Here is an 18,711-nt window from a genome sequence, read left to right on the forward strand (position 1 = left end):
ACCAGTGGTTTTGCACTTCTTGTGCTGTTTTAAAATAAGGTTAAATTGATTTTCATTATACTGTTAAGTCAACTATAATGAATAATATCTTCTTCCTGGAAATATTTATCATTTATAAAAATAATCCTTGATTACCAAAGTAGAAACCACTGCCCTTAGACTCTATGTAAACTCTATTGATTAGGATTAGTATTATTAAGCGAGAAGGTAACTACCATATACACTCTTTCTTTCCATAAAGGTCAAATTGTAACTTCTTTAGATTTTTATGGGAAGCACAGAAATCAGGATTTTTCCAGACAAACAAATCAAATGATTTTCAAAACAACATTCTCATATACCTTAGAAACTTTAATAGAGAAAAAAGAATCACTTTAATAAAAAAAAAAACACAAAAGATAAGTAATAAAAAAATTGAAATATAATAATAGCTTATTTATACTATATAAATATATGTGTATGTATACACACTTTTAGCACAAACTTTCATTTTCATAAAGTTCTTTTCTCTTAATCCTGTGAAATATGTAGCACAAATATCATTGCCCCCATTTAAAAATAGGTCATCTATGAGTCCAGATCTTGTATCTAGATAACCTATGCTTTTTTTTTTCACCTATATCAGACTGCTCCCCTAAGTTTAAGGCAAAGAAACACAAAAGATAACAAATTCTAACAAAGACAAAAATCATAAAAAATAATAATAGGCACACAGAATAGTTTAAATTTTTCTAATCAGCTCTTAATTGTTCACTGGGATGAACATCCCAGTGGAAGGGAACTTATACCCTGATAAGACAATGAGGTGTTTTCTCTCACTAAAACCATGGTGTAATATGGGAATTATCAAATGATTCCTCGATCACATGTAATTGAACATTGTTTGAAAATTGAGGTTCCAACACTGATTTTGACAATGACTTCCTGTGTAAACTTAGGCAGATCTATTATCTTTTCCCAGTCTTGATTATTTGCAGTCTCAAATCTTCTAGAATTCTATCTAGCTGACTAGGAAACTAGGAAAACGTGTTGACATTGTCAGTAAATGAAATTTGGTGTTGGTGAATCCTGGGTCCACAAGACCCTGTTCTTCATTCTAGCCTTAATATAGAATTCTCCATTTATTAAAAAAAAAAAAAGCCTTCATACCTATTTTTGAAAGAATCATCAATTATTTCAGAAGTTCTAAGTGTAAATTACTGTATCAGGAGCAGGCTGATTTGCCTAATGGTGGAGGTCCCTTTGTAGCCTAAGCAGATGGAAATTCATGTTGTAAAGATATCTAGACTAGGCACACCATTGGAAAATCATGAACTTATTCTCATTTTAATGATGGGACAACTGAAGATGATGAACATGTCAATCCTCATAGCCAGAATGGACTTCTTTTATACAGGTGTCTCTTGAAAATCTGACTTTTCATGTAGTCTTACCTTAGGTGCCACCTTTATCATGAAATCTTCCTTGATTCCCACCCTCACCTTAGCTAGAAGTAATCACCTCTTCTGTGAAAGGTTAATTTTGTTAGATTTTTTTCTATGGCCTCTTAAATATACTTATTACCTTCTAACTTGCTCACTCATCATTTGTGTATATATTCCCTATTAGATTTTAAGCTCTTTGAGGGTAAGTATACTTGACTTTGGGGCAGCAAGGTGGGGTGAAGCAGCTGTTTGATGTATGAAGATGATGTTTGATGATCACATGTTTGAGAGGATCATGAATCTCATAAATGTTCTTAGATTCAATGGATTAACAAAAACCTGGTACCTGTGTTTTATGGAAGAGATATTGTGTGTTACTATTACCGTTGGTTGGATAATAAGAACCTGTTTCTTTAGAGCTTTGTAATATCTCACTGGATTCTCACTACTCCCTACGAGGGAAGTAATAATAATATTATTCTCCTTTTACTAATGACAAAGTGGAGATTAAATGTCTTGCATAGAAAATCAATTCGCGAACTCCAATGCTGTGACTCAAAATACAGCAGTCTTTCTTTTTCTTACATTTGCTTTCATTGCCTCCCAGATGGAAGTGTGTACAGAGCCACACAAATTAGAAATAAAGTGAGATATCTCAAAAAAGGGGAAAGATTGTCTGTTTCTCTATTCTCACCTTGTCAGTTAGAAATCTAAATGTCAACACATAAAAGATTTTCATGTAATACCAACTTTTTTATCCACCTGATCAGAAAATTAGGAAAATACAGTAGTATCAAGTGACTTTTAAATAGTCTCAGGTTCTTTAATACATTATCATTTGTATTTAAAATATTTAGACAGACAGTGTCATATAACATTAATAGGTTAATTAAGTTGATAGAATAGGATGCAAATTCCTTGAGGGTAGAAATTATTTTATTTTTGTCTTTGTATTCCCAGCAGCTAGCACAATGTCTAAATCATAGCATGAACCTGAAAAAAAAAATGCTTACTGGTTCATTTATACAGACTTATTTCAATGAGAGGATCCTTTGGGCCAAAGTATGATTTTCTATATTCATCCAAACACAGTATGCAAAATCTTCATGATAACACAACTCAATTTATCACAAAATAAATGTCAACATGGCTTGTAGAACAGAATTTTCTGGCATTAAAAATAGATTTATAAAAAGGAATTCTTTAAACTTTTTCTATATTGTATCTAAGATATTTGCTTACCTCCAGTTTCAGATCTGATAGTGTTTGGACATGAAAAAAACTAAATATGGGGTGAAGGAGAAATGTTTACATTTGTTCACTCTTACCCAAATCACTCTTATATACTCATTTCCATCATAGCCTCATTTCTACCAGTATAGCATACTTCATTCATTCCATAATTCTGATCCCTTTATGCTTTATGCAGTATTTAATTTGTTAGCTTTTTCTTTCAGCTTGTTGTCAAAGGGAAAGTGGGGAATAGAAAATGTAATTTTTCCAGCTGGTAGGAGGATCTGGAAGCTCATGGGAGGTGGAAGCCCTTCAGGAAATAGAGCTCAAAAGTTTCTTGGGCTTATCAGGTTCAAGGAACTTCTAACTTCTACCTCTCATGATCCTTTTAATTCCCTTTTTGAGCTGCTAATCAGATCCTTTGATGATAAAAGACTACATTCCTGTTCTTTATTGAAAACACTAAAATATCTAGGGTTTGTTGTTACTTCCCCATTTTCCAGCTGTTCAGATGACACACAGAAAATATGGAATTGAGAGTGTTGATGAAAAATTGAGTGTAGAATTCCTGATAAATTATTTTTCCTGCATTTGTTTACCAAATTACATGTTATTTTTCTAAAGAAAATTTTCATTAGAGCTTTGTGGTTACAATGTGGCTTGTAATATCTCACTGGATTCTCTCTATTCCCTACTTAGGGAAGTAATAGTAAGAATATTATCTTCCCTTTTACTAATGACAAAGTGGAGATTAAATACTTTGCATAGAAAATCAATTCTCGAACTCCAGTACTGTGACTCAAAATACAGCAATCTTTCTTTTGCCTGCATTTGCTTGCATTGCCTCCCAGACACATCTAATGTAAATGAAAAAGATTATATTACTCATAATGTCTTAAAGAAACTAGATTAATTTCCTGGCAAGAGAAATACTCAGGAAATAATTCAAAAAGTAGTTTTTGAAAGTCATAACTAGATAAATTAAAGTGAAATTTACCATCTGGCATTCATTTACTAATGTGGGAACATTCAAATCCTGGTTAAAAACAAAACAAAACAAAGAATCATTTTCTGTATTGTTTCATACTATCAGTTAATGTGTGAGTGCCCACAGGGTCTATATGTATCAGAAATTTTCTTCTACCTAATATAATGTAAACTCTTCTTGAGGACAAAGACTGTTCATTTTTGTATTTGTGTCTTCAGTACCTCTCACAGTGACTTAAATGTTATAGATATTTAACATAATCTTATGGAATGAATAAATTAGTCAAAAAATTTGGTGGTTAAAGGGAAATACTTGATTGAGGGAAAGGTTTGTTAAGTTGGAGATGTGAAGGTAGGCATGTGCTAGTAAATGTTTAACAACTGTTTTTCTAGGGAGAAAATAAATTTAATGCACATTAACTTTTTTCCACTACTTTAAGTCCTAGGCAAAAGCTATTTCCTTACCAGACTTTCTGTGTGTTAGTTTAACAACAAGTGTAGTCTAAAATTAAGCAAAACAACAACCCCCAAAAGCTGCAAAGAAGTCAAGAAGGATGATCTCAATAAGTCATAGAGGAATTAAAGTTTGATTGTTGATAGAGGTTCTTCATTGAGAATTTCTTGGACTGATAAGAGAATTTTTTTTTTACATATGTATACACATATAGAATTAAAGACAGTATTCACTTAAATGTCTTAAGGGAATAAAAGTATTATCATCTCTGTTGTACAAATGAGGAAGACATAGTTAACAGTGTATTTGTTTGCCTTATTGACTAGAAATCCTTATCATTTAAAATACAGATATCCTATGTTTTGGACATTATGCTTTCTCCAAAATTTAGTTACTTTTGTTTAAAAATGGGGAAGGGAAGCAGAAAAAAGAAATATCACTCTATCACTTAAATACATGATTTTACATACATGTTGTCAGTTTATGCTAAAGCAAAAACTTAATCTTCAGTTAAACTTTACTATTGAGAATAGAGATTTTGCTTATAAAAACTACCTCCTAATTTCACTCTAATTTCCTCTATGTATTTCATCTGTGCAGCTCTTTTAATCAGATTTTATGTTCTTTAGCACAGTCATGAGATTAAAGATATTTCAAATATGTCTGTTGCCTACCTGCTGTTCAGACATTTAGCAACTTAAAACTTATGAAATAGTTCTGTTAACCACTTAGCTGCTCCATTAGGAATTGTAAACAATTGGAAAAAGCCTAAATGTCCTACAGTTGGTAAATGACTGAATAAATTATGGCAGAGTTTTGCTGAAATCTAGGTATACTGTTTACTCAGTTTTCCTGATTTACCAGTCTGGTAGCCCTTTGAAAAACTGAGGTTAGTCTAGCATGACGTGCTGTTGATGAAACCATGCTGATTCAGTGATTACCTCTCAAAATGTACAAAAATCAATCATCCCTTTAATAAAATTCTAGAATTTTTGCCAGAAATCAAAATTTTGCTGTAGTTTGTAGATTTCCATCCATTTGTCACATTTCTGCCCTCTTGGAGAGCCTTATAAGATCTTGCAATTTATCCCTAACCATTCTCCTTTCTTCTTCTGATCCACCTCATATACTTTTGCCAGAATAACTCTAGTAAAGTTCAGCTTGAATCATATTGATCCCTCTTTATCCTCCCATCTTCAGAAGTCTCTATTATCTCTTCCTTGTCTTCAAAATATAGTTCAAAATACTTATGACATTTGAGCACCTTCACAATCTGACCATTATCTTTTCACCACCTCCACCCTACCCACATACTTCTTCATTTTTGTGGCCCAGACCAGTTTATCACATGGGTAATTTCCCTCCTCACTTCTCCAAAACACAGGGAATTTTGCTTTTTTTTTTTTTTTTTTTTTTTTTCATCTGTTGATTGTGTTGTTAAGTCATTTTTTTCAGTCATGTCCAACTTTTCATGACCCCATGTGGGGTTTTCTTAGCAGAAATCCTGGAGTGGTTTTCCATTTCATTTTACAGATGAGGAAATTGAAACAAACTGGGTTAAGTGACTTGCCCAGGTTCACACAGCTAATAAATGTCTGAGGCTGGATTTGAACTCACTAAGGTGAGTCTTCCTTATTCTAGGCCCATCATTTTATCCATTGTAACACCTTGCTGCCCCATGTTTACTCAGAGCTCCCTTCTATAAGTGTCATTCTTCTCTTATTTTTGTCTCTTAACAAAGTCCATCTCTTTTGGCACCTGTCAGTAAATGTTTGCTAATACCCGCTACCCTCCTCCTCTGAACTCTCCGGTTTCTTGGCTTTATTTGATATCTATTACATTCTGCATTTGTTTGGTTATTTCATTATCCCCCTAACTAGATTATAAGCATCTTGAGATTTGGAACAATGTCTTCTATAATACCTATCTCTTGTAGCATAGCACATTGTCTCATATGCAAGGGTTGTTTAATTGTGTTTGTTGAATAACAGGATTGTATACTTGGAAGCAAGAAGATAAAAATATAGCTAGAAATTATTGGAAGCATGAGAAAACAGACAATCATGGAAGCATTTTCAAGGAAATATTAAAATTTTGAAATTTATATAGTTGTCTTCATTTTTCAAATAATGTGTCATTTCACATGCACAATTGTGTTGTTCTCTGTATCTTTGACTGAATAAGCAATTTTGACATGAATAAGATGGTTTCTGCTAGGGGAGGTAATACAAGGGAAGGTGAATTCCTCAAGTATCTGCCATGTTAAGAAAAGGACTTTTTAAATGACTTTTTAAACTTGATGCTTTTAAGACTTATGACTGAGAATAAGAGTAGAGTAAATAAAATAGATCAATTTTATTGAAAATGGAAAAGGTGGGTAAAAGTTTTAGAAAGATGTAAAAATAGTTACAAATTTCCCATAGACTCCCTAAAGCTTAATAGAGCATTTGAGTAAGAAAGTCCAGCTTTGTAATGTATTCCTATTTGGCACCTAAAAAGGATCACTCAGTCTATCAACAAGCATTTATCAAACATCGACTTTGTGTCAGACATCATTATGCACTTGGGAAACAGAGATTTAAAACAAAACAAAACAGCCTCTTTCTTCAGGGAGCATTCTATTGGAGAATAATACATAAACATCAAGGGACAACAAGTTCACTCAGGATACAGTACTAAAATTGGAATCAGAAGGACCATTTCCATTTATGGGTTTACAGTTACACTTATTATCCAGGTGGTCCTGGCCAAATCACTTAACTCTGTTTGCCAGTTTCCTCATCTATAAAATGAACTGAAGAAACAAACAAAAAGCTGTAAATTAACCTCAAATGCCATCATCCAACTTGGATTGTTTTGCTGTTTTCTTCGGACTCAGTTTTTCAGTTTTGTTTCATAACTAAATTTGGTCCTTTAATTACACAAGGCAAATAATTGACAGGAGAAATAAGGTATAGATTTTCTCTGTAATTGTCCTTTTGATATGTAGTATGGACTTAAAAGCAACTTTTCTTTTTTATATATGTATATACACACATACATATAACATATTTGGGTATACATATATGTATATATGTATAGACACATATATATAAATATGTATGTATATATACATACATTTTTATTTAATGTGTTCTATAAGTGAGAAACATGAGCCAGTAAGTAGGTCTTCTCAATAGAACTTACTAACTTAAAAACTAAGCAATATAATTGTTTTCTGGTTTCAAAATATACTAAGAATTAAGCAAGATTGGAAAAGTGAATTGTTTCACTATAGAAATCCATTCATCCCTTTGGCAAGGTGCCATGGCAGCCAAAAGACGTAAATGTGATTCATATCAAGCATTTTGGGTGTCTCACCCACTTCCCTTAGGCCCGGATACTCTGTTTTTCCTGTAACTAGCAAATGAGGGGAGGGGCAGTGCCAGTCTTCAGCAGAGGCCCCAGGCATATGTAAAATTGACAAAGTTGTACTCTTCTGATAACTTCATTCTCATCTTTATTTTTCCTTTCCCTTATCAAATGAGACATTATTTGTAAAATAATTAGCACAGTGCTTAGCACCTAGGAGTTACTTAATAAATGGCTTGTTCCCTTCCCTTCCTCTTTTCCCTTATACTCCGAGTTTCATATTTTTCCTGACTCATCAAAATTTACCAAGTACTATTAAAGCAGAGGCTCTTAACCATTTTTGTCTCATGGACCTTTTTGGCAGATTGAATCCTATAGACCCATTTGTCAGAATAATGTTTTTAAGTGCAGGAAATAAAATATATAGAATTAAATCAAAGATAAGTGAAAATAAAGATACATTTTTTTTCCTCATCCAAGTTCACAATCCCTGCAATCTATCTAGGAATCCATAGACCCAAGATAAGAGAATTTCTTTCTGAGGGTTTAACATGCCAGTACCTAAATGAAGAAATGTATTTATTAGCTTTAGTTAAAGTAACACATGTTCACTATCATATAAAGCATTTCCTTTCCTGAATTGCATTTACATCTTATTAGCAATCTTAAGAAATGATAAAGGAATTTCAGACATTGTTATAGAACTATAATGCAGAGACACCTTTATTCTGCATGTCTTTCTCTGCCATTCTTAGATCTCATCAAGAACACACTTTTAAATAAATTCTATTTTTATGGAATGAGGCCAGTCCTGATTCTGAAGCACATATAAAGTTGAACAAAGAAAGATTTAGCAAAATCAGTAAAAGGGCTTTCTTTAGTTTGTGCAATGATCTCTGAGTATTCTTTTTTCAAATTAAGTTTCCTCCAGAACGCATAGACCTGATAGATTCCAGAACTGAAGAAGACCTTAGAAATCATCTAGTCTAGCTCTTCCCATTTTATAGACCAAGGCCATAAAGCTAGTAGTGGCAGAGCCAGATCTAAAATTCAGTTCTTCTGATTTCCAGTTCAGTGATTTTTATGTATCATGATTTATTATTTAAACATATATACACACAAACTAGAGTTTGCCTTTTTATTTAAATTTATAAGATAATCATGTGAGTAATTATTATTATTATTATTCTAAGCAATGTAAATCCATGTGGAATTATTAGGTATGTAGGAGTGAGATGGCATGGTTCCCACTGTTAACCAAAAAGATAACCATCCTCTTCAAATTTAAGTAGCTTATTTATTCAAAACACATTTGTGGAGTGTGCATAGTATTTAAGATACCATGCTAGGGATTGAAGGGAAGGAGATGTTAGGGAAAAAGTAGTTTCTGAAACATGCCCCTTTGGATCTATCCAGGGAGAGTTTTGTGTAGAATTTCTATCTTTCCTCACTTAACACAATGTGCTTCACAGATCTCTGATCTCATGAATATGAATATACTTTTTGCTAATGGAATATCATGACCTCTCCGTATCTGCCTATTCTGGCAACTCTCATCATTATCTTCTTGCAAATCTTTACCCAGTGAAGGACATAGTGGAATGGGATAATATAGGAATAAGTATATATTAAATACCTACTCTATAGCAGTCACTGTGCTAATAAGCACTTTATAATATTACTTTTATAATTCTCACAATAACCCTGGTAATAAAATGGAAACTGTTAAGTGATTTGTTGAGAGTCACACAATGACAAATTCTTCAGGAAATATTTGAACTTGGGTCTTCTGTGTCTTTAAGATCCAGAATGCTCTTGAAAACACTGTGCCACCTAGCTACCAAGTGCAGTTAGCATTTAATAAATATTTTCAAAATTTAATTGAAAATTTGAATATTCTCACATTAAAAACCTGGATATATCTACATCTCATGGCAGTGTTAACTTACTGATGTATCTGATCCTTTATTTTCAGGTATCAGAAAAAATTAGGCAGTAGAATTAGAATTAAAAGAGCATATGTGATAGTAAACAACAACAACAGATAAACACAAATCTAATAACTCTGAAATAGCTCGTTAAAATGTGTCTTCAGAGGGACTAATGTTTCCAGATCAATATGGTCTTGTATTTCAAATTTAGACAGGTTCAAACAGATTCAATCCAGTGGTTGAGTTAACATACATTTTGCATTTGTGCAATGTGGTTTCTTTCTTCATCCTTCCCATACCTCTTAAGAATTTAATTGAGCAATTCACAATTTTTGTTTTTTTAAATTAATGTGAGAAATGTTAACTGAGGTTTGCCACATGTGCCAGAAAGCTAAATAGAGACTAAAAAGTCTGAGAAATCTTTGTTGGTTTCAGCCCATGCAAATAGCCAGACACACTAAGCAGAGTGTGAATACTCTATCTGTTCAAATACCATTTAACAAAAGGGACACTGTCTTTTGCAAAGTCTCCTTGGGAATTCACAATATGAAGCATGAAGTATATATAATGACTGGCCTGGTTCCTGGCCTTTGATGGCATCTCAACTTGTGTCAGCAGCAAAAATGAGGAATTCTGAAGCATCCTGTGCTAAAAGCAGAAAATCTTATTTTTATTACTCTCCCACCACCATGAATATATATTCGAGAGAACTTTACCACAAAATTCTGTTAGAGTTGTGGCTACTACTGCATCTCTTGTCATTAATGCAGCAGTGAGGTTGTCCAGTTGACAGACTGCTGGAACTGGAACTGAACCAAAGAAGGTTTGAGTTTGAATCTTCCTTCAAACTCTTACTAGGTGATACAGTGCCTAAAGCATGAGCCCGGAATCAGGAAAAACAAATTTGGCCTCAGATATTTACTACCTGTGTGACCAAGTCATTTAACACTGTTTACCTCCATTCCCTCATATGTAAAATTAACTGGAGTAGGAAATGACAAACCACCCCAGTATCTATCCCAAGAAAATCCTAAAGGGAATCATGAGGAGTTGGACATGACTAGACAGTAGACTCTTACTGCATGACCTTGGACAAAGAACTTGGAGTAAGCACTTTATAAGTATTACTTATTATTATCATTATGATTATTTAACATCTCTTTTCTTATCTATAAAATAAAGTTAGTAATAATACCTATTTTACAATGTTGTTATTAGAATTGAATAAGATTTTTAAAATGTTACTTTGGAAAATTTAAAGATGCTATATAAATACTAGCAATTGTTATTTGATTTTGTTTTGAGCTATATTTTTCATTTTATTTTCTTTCAACAAAACATTATCAAATGAGGACCTAACATGAAGTTTAACGAGGTGATTTTTGTTTATTTTATGGTTGCATATCCACACAAAAGGCAATCTGTTTTGGATCACTGGATTTGGAGTGAGTTGTTTTTGTTTAATGATGTCCGAATCACCAAGACTCCCTTCGGAATTTTCTTGGCAGAGATGCTGTAGTGGTTTGCCATTTTCTTCTTTAGCTCATACAGATAAGGAAACTGAGGTAAACCTGATTAAGTGATTTGCCTAGAGTCACACATCTAACTGAGTTACACAGGTGTCTGAGGCCAGTTTTGAATTGAAGAAGAGTCTTTCTGATTCAAGGCCTGGCACTATACTATATATATATGGAAGTACTATACTTCCTAGCTGTCTTAAATTGAATGTGAGTCCCTGAGTACAGCTTGTAGCTCTTTGAAATTTCTGTGACCTTAGGGAACTCACTTCAGGTAATTCACTTCAGTTCTAGACCTATTTTTCAATCTCTAAAAGGGACTTCAGCTAAGTGATCTATTAGATCTCTTTCAGCCAATATTAGGATTTATGATCTGCTATGGAGACAGAGTCTCTCTTCTTTATCCCCAAAGCTTGCATTGCAATAGTTCATTGTACAGCTAAGAACTTATAAGAGAGAGTCAAGTTGAGGCTAGCTCAGTAGCTAATATCCTGAAATGAAGAATGAGAAAGTACAAGCACTGTGGCTGCCTTCTTGTTTTACTGATAATGTAGAGGAGACCTAGGCATTGGCAAGTGCATCACCTGAGACTTTTGAGGCTGAGAGAAAGAAGTTATTTTATGCAGTCTGAAAGTCACTCTCTGGCACTTTTTTGTTTTTCCCTCTAATGACTTATTTTCCTTAGTTTAAGTATATAGTCTGTTTTAAAATCCTTTTTTCTAGTGATAAATATATTGGACTAAACAGAAAGTTAGAAGAATTAGTATTTACATCTATTTTCTTTACATAATTAAGTTGCATGATATATGCCATAGGTAGCCTAAATACTCCATTTGCCCTATAATCTTTACCCTGTACCTTAGTTTTTCATTGATATTTTTATTGTAGCAATCATAAGCCCTATGCACAGTGCCTCTGTCTCTTTTCCATCTTGTCCCTCCATCCTACATAAAAGCGATTCCAAGTTGAAGCATAAGTCAGCATTCATTCAGAACTGTAAGTCACAAACTCATGCCAACAGTAAACCCATTGGTGAGTTAGGGGATGTCTACTTCAGGCAGGTGATGACTTTCCTGACGAGGAAGGAGTTCATCCTTAACATCATGATATCATTGGTCCTCTTAGAAAACAAGGGATAACTAACAACAATGTTTGCTTCTATCAGTCACCCAAAAGGCACAATGCAAATCTGTTTCAAGGGCTCTGCCTCTTAAATAAGACCCCACAGAGTGTAGGAGTCTAAGACACCAACGTAGACCTTGCTTCCAAGATCCCTTGCAAAATGAATCTGGGGGCAGAACAAAAGGAAGACAAGAGAGATGGGTTCCTGATTCTGCACACAGACTAGGACCAAGTTTCTCCTTTCTTCACATGAGCAAGAGCTCATGTCCTTAATTTTTTTTGACAATTCTCCACATCCTGTTCCACAAAACCATAGGGAAGAAAAGAAAGAAGGTCCTGTTCTCCATTTCTCAAAACATTTTTTAAGCATATAAAAAGGATCCTGTTGCTTGTGAGTAATAGATCCCAGAGCTTGGTCCAAACCTGCATTTCAGCAAGTTTGCTACCCATCACTTATCATTCTCTAGGGGTAACTGAGAGCACTATTTAGAGTGTTTTGCAGACAGACATGACTGTTTCTACCATATATGGAAAAGTAGCCTCAAGCTATCTTTATCTATTTGAAGAGCAATGGATTTGTGCTACAGAAAATTCTGGAAACTATGAGTACTTTTTTTTTTTTTTGCAATTATGTAAAACATTTCCATATTAGTCATTTTGTACAAGAAGAATAAAAGGAAAAAAAAAGAAAAAAAATGAAAAACAGCATGCTTTCAGTCTTCATTCAGTCAATATCAATTCTTTTTCTGGAGTTGCTTAATGATTAGTCCTTTGGGATTGTCTCATTGTTGTATTGCTGAAGATAGCTTGCTCCACCATTCCCTAATTGATGAACATCTTCTCAATTTCCAATTCTTAGACTCCAGAAAAAGAGTTCTCATTTCTTATAGCATAATAATATTCCATTATCATCGTATAACCAAGCTTATTTATCCATACCCCAATCAATGGGCATTTCATTGATGTGCAATTCTTAATTGCCCTCCCCCCCCCCCCAAAAAAAAAAGAGCTGCTTTAAATATTTTTGTACAAATGGATCAAAAATGTGTTTGGAATCTGAACTTAGCAGTGGTATTGGTGGGTCAAAGGGTTTGTACGATTGTATAGTCTTTTAGGCATACTTACAAATTCAGAATGGTTTAATAATTCACAGCTGCACCAGCAGTGCATTAGTGTTCCACATTCTACTCCAACATCTAGTATTTTCCTTTTTTTCCACATTAGTCAATCTAAATTTAATTTAATTCAAAATTTCAAATCAATAATTAGTTAGACAAAGAAATACAAATTAAGACAATTCTGATGTACCATTACATACCTCTCAGATTGCCTAAGATGACAGGAAAAGATAATGATGAATGTTGGAAGAGATGTGGAAAAACTGGGACACTAATACATTGTTGGTGGAGTTATGAACTGAATCAACCATTCCAGAGAGCAATTTGGAATTATGCCCAAAAGGCTATTAAACTGTGAGTCAGCAATGTCTCTACTGGATCTGTGTGCCAAAGAGATCATAAAAAAGGGGAAAGAACCTATATTTGCAAAAATGTTTGTAGCAGCTCTTTTTGTAGTGGCAAGAAACTGGAAACTGAGTGGAGGCCTGTTATGGGCCAGAACTCTGAATTTGAAACAAAGAATTCTTACAAGGTACTAAGTCAGTGGAATTGATAGAGACAATAGTTATCTAATTTAGCATGGTTCAGTATGATTAATTTAATCCTACAAGGAGATGTTATGAGCCAGAACTTGAAACAAGATACTAAGTGGGATTGAGGAGACAATGGTTAAATCTAGTTTAGCATTGATTTAATCCTACAAGAAATAATGGTTTTCTAGTGATGTAATGATTGGTTTGTACTAAGTGTGTAGCATATAAGTTAGAAGCTCTCAGGGCCAAAAAAGACAAGTGCACTAGAAGCTCTTGGAGGCTGAGACAAATTCATTCCATTGTCCACCTTTGTGGTGGCTGGAGGCTGAAGCACGAACCCTTGGATTCAGAGAGATTCAGAGACAAGCAGACAGAAGGCTGAAGGCTGAAGCACAAGCACAAGCCCTTGGACTCAGACAGATTCATCCCATCTCACACCAACTTGGTGCCAGGCTCTTCTCCTTCGCTTCCCTGCTGAAACCAAGACTTTGGAAGGCCTCCAGAAAACTAGCCGAGCCCCAAGTGAAGGAGATAGGACTTTGAAAGAGTCAATAAAGGATATAAACTTTAACACCTGGCTGCACTTAACTGAATAACTTAATTCAGTTAAATGATTACTTAACTGAAATGAAGGCTATTCCCAGAGACCCCAAGAAAATCTCTACAGAGAACATTACATTTTAGAGAGAATATTACAGATGCCCCTCAGTTGCAGAATGACTGAATCAATTATAATATATATATAATATTATTTTTCTATAAGAAATGATCAACAGGATTCTAAGTAAGTGGAACCAAGAGAACATAGTACACATCAACAATAAGATTATGTGATGATCAACTCTGATTACGTGGCTCTTTTCAATAATAGATTCAAGCCAATTCCAATACACTTGTGATGGAGAGAACCATCTGCACCCAGAGAGAGGAGTGTGGGGACTGAATTTGAATCACAACATAGTATTTTCACTTTTTTGTCATTTGCTTGGATTTTGTTTTCTTTCTCATTTTTTCCTTTTTTGATCTGATTTTTTTTGTGTGTAACATGATAATTGTGGAAATATATAGACAGGAATTGCACATGTTTAACATAATGAATTACTTGCCATCTGGTGAAGGTGTGGAGGTAAGGGAGGGGAAAAATAATTTGGAACCCAGGTTTTGCTTGGGTGAATGTTGAAAATTATGCATAAAAATGAAAAGCTTTAATAAAAATAGTGATTTAGAGCATTTTTGCATATGACTATAGATAGATTTGATTTCCTTGTTTGAAGGAACAAGGATAACTAGTGAGTATCTGAGACTAGACTTGAATTCACAAAGGCTTAGCTTCTAGGCTTAGCAGTCTATCTACTGTGTCTGGCTGTTCTAATAAGAGACTTAAATCTTCCTTAATTTAAGTTAAAAGGTTCTTGGTTCAATATCAGATATTTATACCAGCTATCTATTCAGATTGTATTTTGTACAAGCTGGGGTAGGAGAACTGAATGATAAGTGAGGAACGAGGAATGAGAACCCTTCTGTTCGATTCCTAACTCAGTTGTTAATTTACATTATCTTTGATAAATTTCTAAAATTCTGACAATCTGTGTCCTCATTCATCAAATAAGGGTATTTGATGAATACCCTTTATTCATCAAATAAAAGTCAGTTAATATCTGTTAATATCACTTGACAATTTTTCATTGGGGAAGGACATATAAATTTCACTCACTTCTCTATATATTTGAGAAATAAGATCATTATCAGAGATATTTATAACAAAATTTCCCCCCATTTTCTGCTTTCCTTATAATTTTTGTTGCATTGGTTTTGTTTGTGCAAAAACTTTTAAATTTTACATAATCAAAATTACCTATTTTATGTTATGTAATGCTTTCTACATATTTTTTGGTCCTAAATTTTCCCCTTATAAATAAATCTGAAAGAGAAACTATTCCATGCTTTTTTATTTTGCATATATTTGTCATGTGCTCATTTTGACTTTACCTTGATATTAAGATTGTAAGATTTTAAGATGTTGGTCAATGCATTTGGATTTATATGACAGTAGATTACTATAGTTATTGATTATTGTGTTTTATGTACCTAACCTATTCCACTGACCCACCATTTTATATCAAAATTAGTACCAGATTGTTTTCATAATTACCACTTTATAATATAGTCTGAGATATAGGATGGCTGGATCACATGTCACATGTTTTTTCATTGCTTCTAATGAATCCTTGATACTATTTTTCTAACTCTATAAAAGAATTTTTGATAGTTTGATTGGTCTGATACTGAATAAGTAGATTGATTTAAGTAGAACTGTCATTTTATTATATTGGTTTGGCCTTCTCATAAGCCATTCATATTTTTCCAGTTATTTAGATCTGACTTTATTTGCGTGAAAAATATTTTATAGTTGTATTCATATAGTTCCTGGGGCTGTCTTGGCAGGCAGACTCCTAAGTATTTTATATTGTCTCCAGCTATTAAATGAAATTTCTCTCTTATTGCTAGACTTTGCTAGCAACATATAGAAATGCTGGTTATTTATGTGAGTTTATTTTGTGTCCTCAACTTTGCTAAATTTGTTAATAATTTCAAGTAGTTTTTTAATTGTTTCTCTAGGATTTTCTAAGTATAACATATAATCTGCAAAGGTGATAGTTTTATTTCCTCATTGCCTATTCTAGTTCTTTCCATTTCTTTTTCTTCTCATTGCCATTGTTAACATTTCTAGGACAATATGAAATGACAGAGGTGATAATGGGCATCCTTATTTCAACCCTGACTGTATTGGGAAAGGTTCTAGCTTATCCCTATTACAGATAATGTTTGATGATAGTTTTAGTCCTGAAAGATTATATTCAGTTTTGTTGAGTGATTCTTGGTTGTAATCCTAATTCCTTTGTCTTCTAGCATATGCTATTCCAAGCCTTCCAGTTCTTTAATTTAGAAATCACCAAATCCTGTATAATCCTGACTATAGCTCCATGATATTTGAATTGTTTCTTTTTTTAATTTCTTACAATACTTTCTTCATGACCTGTGATCTCTAGAATTTAGCTGTAATGTTCCTGTTAATGTAAAAAAAAAGAAATAAAATGTTTTTATTTAAGGATCCCTTTTAGGCAGTGAGCAGTATATTCTTTCAGTTTCAATTCTGACCTCTGGTTCTAATATATCAGGGCAGCTTTTTTTTTTTTATAATTTTTTGAAGGATATTGTACAAGATTTTTTAATAATGGAATTCAGGTAGTCCAATAATTCTCATCTTATCTCTCCTAGATATATTTTCTAGCGCATTTGTTTTTTCCAATGAGAAAATTCACATTTTCTTCTATTTTTTTGTTACTTTTTAAAGATTTGGTTTTATCCTATCTTAATGTCCCATGAAGTCATTATTTTTCACTTGTTCAATTCTAATTTTTAAGGAATTATTGTCTTCAGTGAGTTTTTATACTTTCTTTTCCATTTGGCCAAATCTATTTTTTAAGGAGTTATTTTCCTTGTTAAATTTTTGTATGTTGTATTGGTCAACCTGCCATTTGGGGGAAGGGATAGGGGGAAGGAGGGGAAAAGTTAGAACAAAAGGTTTTGCAATTGTCAATGCTGAAAAATTACCTATACATATATCTTGTAAATAAAAAGCTATAATTAAAAATTTTTTTTAGTATGTTCCCCATGCTATTGACTTTTTTCATGATTCTCTTGTATTATTCTCATTTCTTTTCTCAATTTTTCTTCTACTTTGCTAATTTACTTTTAAAAATCTTTTTAAAGCTTTTCCAGGAATTCTTTAAAGACTTAAAACCAAATTATTTTTCTTTGAAGCTTCACATGTAGCCATTTTAACACTGTCCTTTACTACTTTTATGCCTTGATACTCCTGTCACCATAGTAACATTGTGTAGTCATACTCTTTTTGAGTGTTGTGTTTTGTTTTTTTGTTTGTTTTTTGGTGACTTAGTGTTTTTATGAGTTGGGCTCCTGATTATTCACTGTTCCAAGCTTTTTGTGCTGGGGCTCTGGGTCTTACTGTTGATTTTTGCTAGATTTCAAAGCTTAACTGCTTGCTTTCTCTGGAGGGTAGGCTTCCTTGCTGGCTTGTTTTGGGAGGTGGGTCCTTCCCGTTGGCTCCTCCTGTGTTGGGTTTAGCTACTGGTCTGCTGCAGAGGTGGGGTCTTGCTGCTGGGTTGCTATAGTAACAGAGTCTTTCGAGTGGCTATCCCTGAAAGAGGTATATTGTTGCTGGTCTGCCCATGAGGTGGGGTACTGATGCTCAATTACTGTGGACATGGGGGTACAGTGTCCAGTTGGCCTGCTTTGGAGCAGAGTTTCACTAGTGGTCAGCAAATGGGGTCAAGGCCTTGCTGGTGGCTTGTTTTGGGGTGCAATTGCTGGGATGGGGCCTTGTTATGCTGCACAGAATGCTCACTTCCAAGGGGACTGCTGGTTTGCAGGAAGGTATGGTCCATGGTGCATCACACCATGCTTTGGACTTTGCTGCAGGCCTCCTGCTGTGATGCTGGCTGCTACTGTTCTCTTCCCACCTCAGTGAGGCAGACCCTTCTTGACAGGGTGGTAAGCTGCTTCCCTGTTCCTAGACCAATTCTGAGTCAGTTTTCTAGTTATTTGGAGGGGGATTTGGAAGAACTTCAGAAGATTACTTATTTGCTCCACCATCTTGGTCCCAGAAGTCCAATTCATACTACTTTAAATAAATGTGAGAGGGAATTGATTTTTTGCCATAGAACTTCTCTGGTTAATTATGAGGTGCTAGCATGTGAGTCAGCAGAACAAGTTTCTCCTTGCTGTGACAACAGACCCAAAAGAGGTGGTCTTTGGTATATCCCCCAAGGCCATATTTTGTATGATGTCAGTCTTCCCTCCTTCCAACAGCAGACTCTTTGCTCTTATTAATAAGCATGTATTCTATTGACTAAACAGAACAGAGTTTGAACATGTTAAACTGTAAGGTAGTAAACCTCTGGGATACAGACCTTTAAATATATATATTTGTGTGTGTGTGTGTATCTTAAAAATACCA

General features: G+C 34.0%; 1 protein-coding gene across 1 annotated transcript in view; it reads left to right on the forward strand.

Annotated features, from left to right (window-relative positions):
- PRKCH (protein kinase C eta) overlaps positions 1-18,711 on the forward strand; it is a 258,990-nt gene that overhangs the window by 179,886 nt on the left and 60,393 nt on the right. The window lies entirely within an intron of this gene.

This window comes from Sarcophilus harrisii, chromosome 2 (genome assembly GCF_902635505.1).
Source record: "Sarcophilus harrisii chromosome 2, mSarHar1.11, whole genome shotgun sequence".
Classification (NCBI taxonomy): Eukaryota; Metazoa; Chordata; class Mammalia; order Dasyuromorphia; family Dasyuridae; genus Sarcophilus; species Sarcophilus harrisii.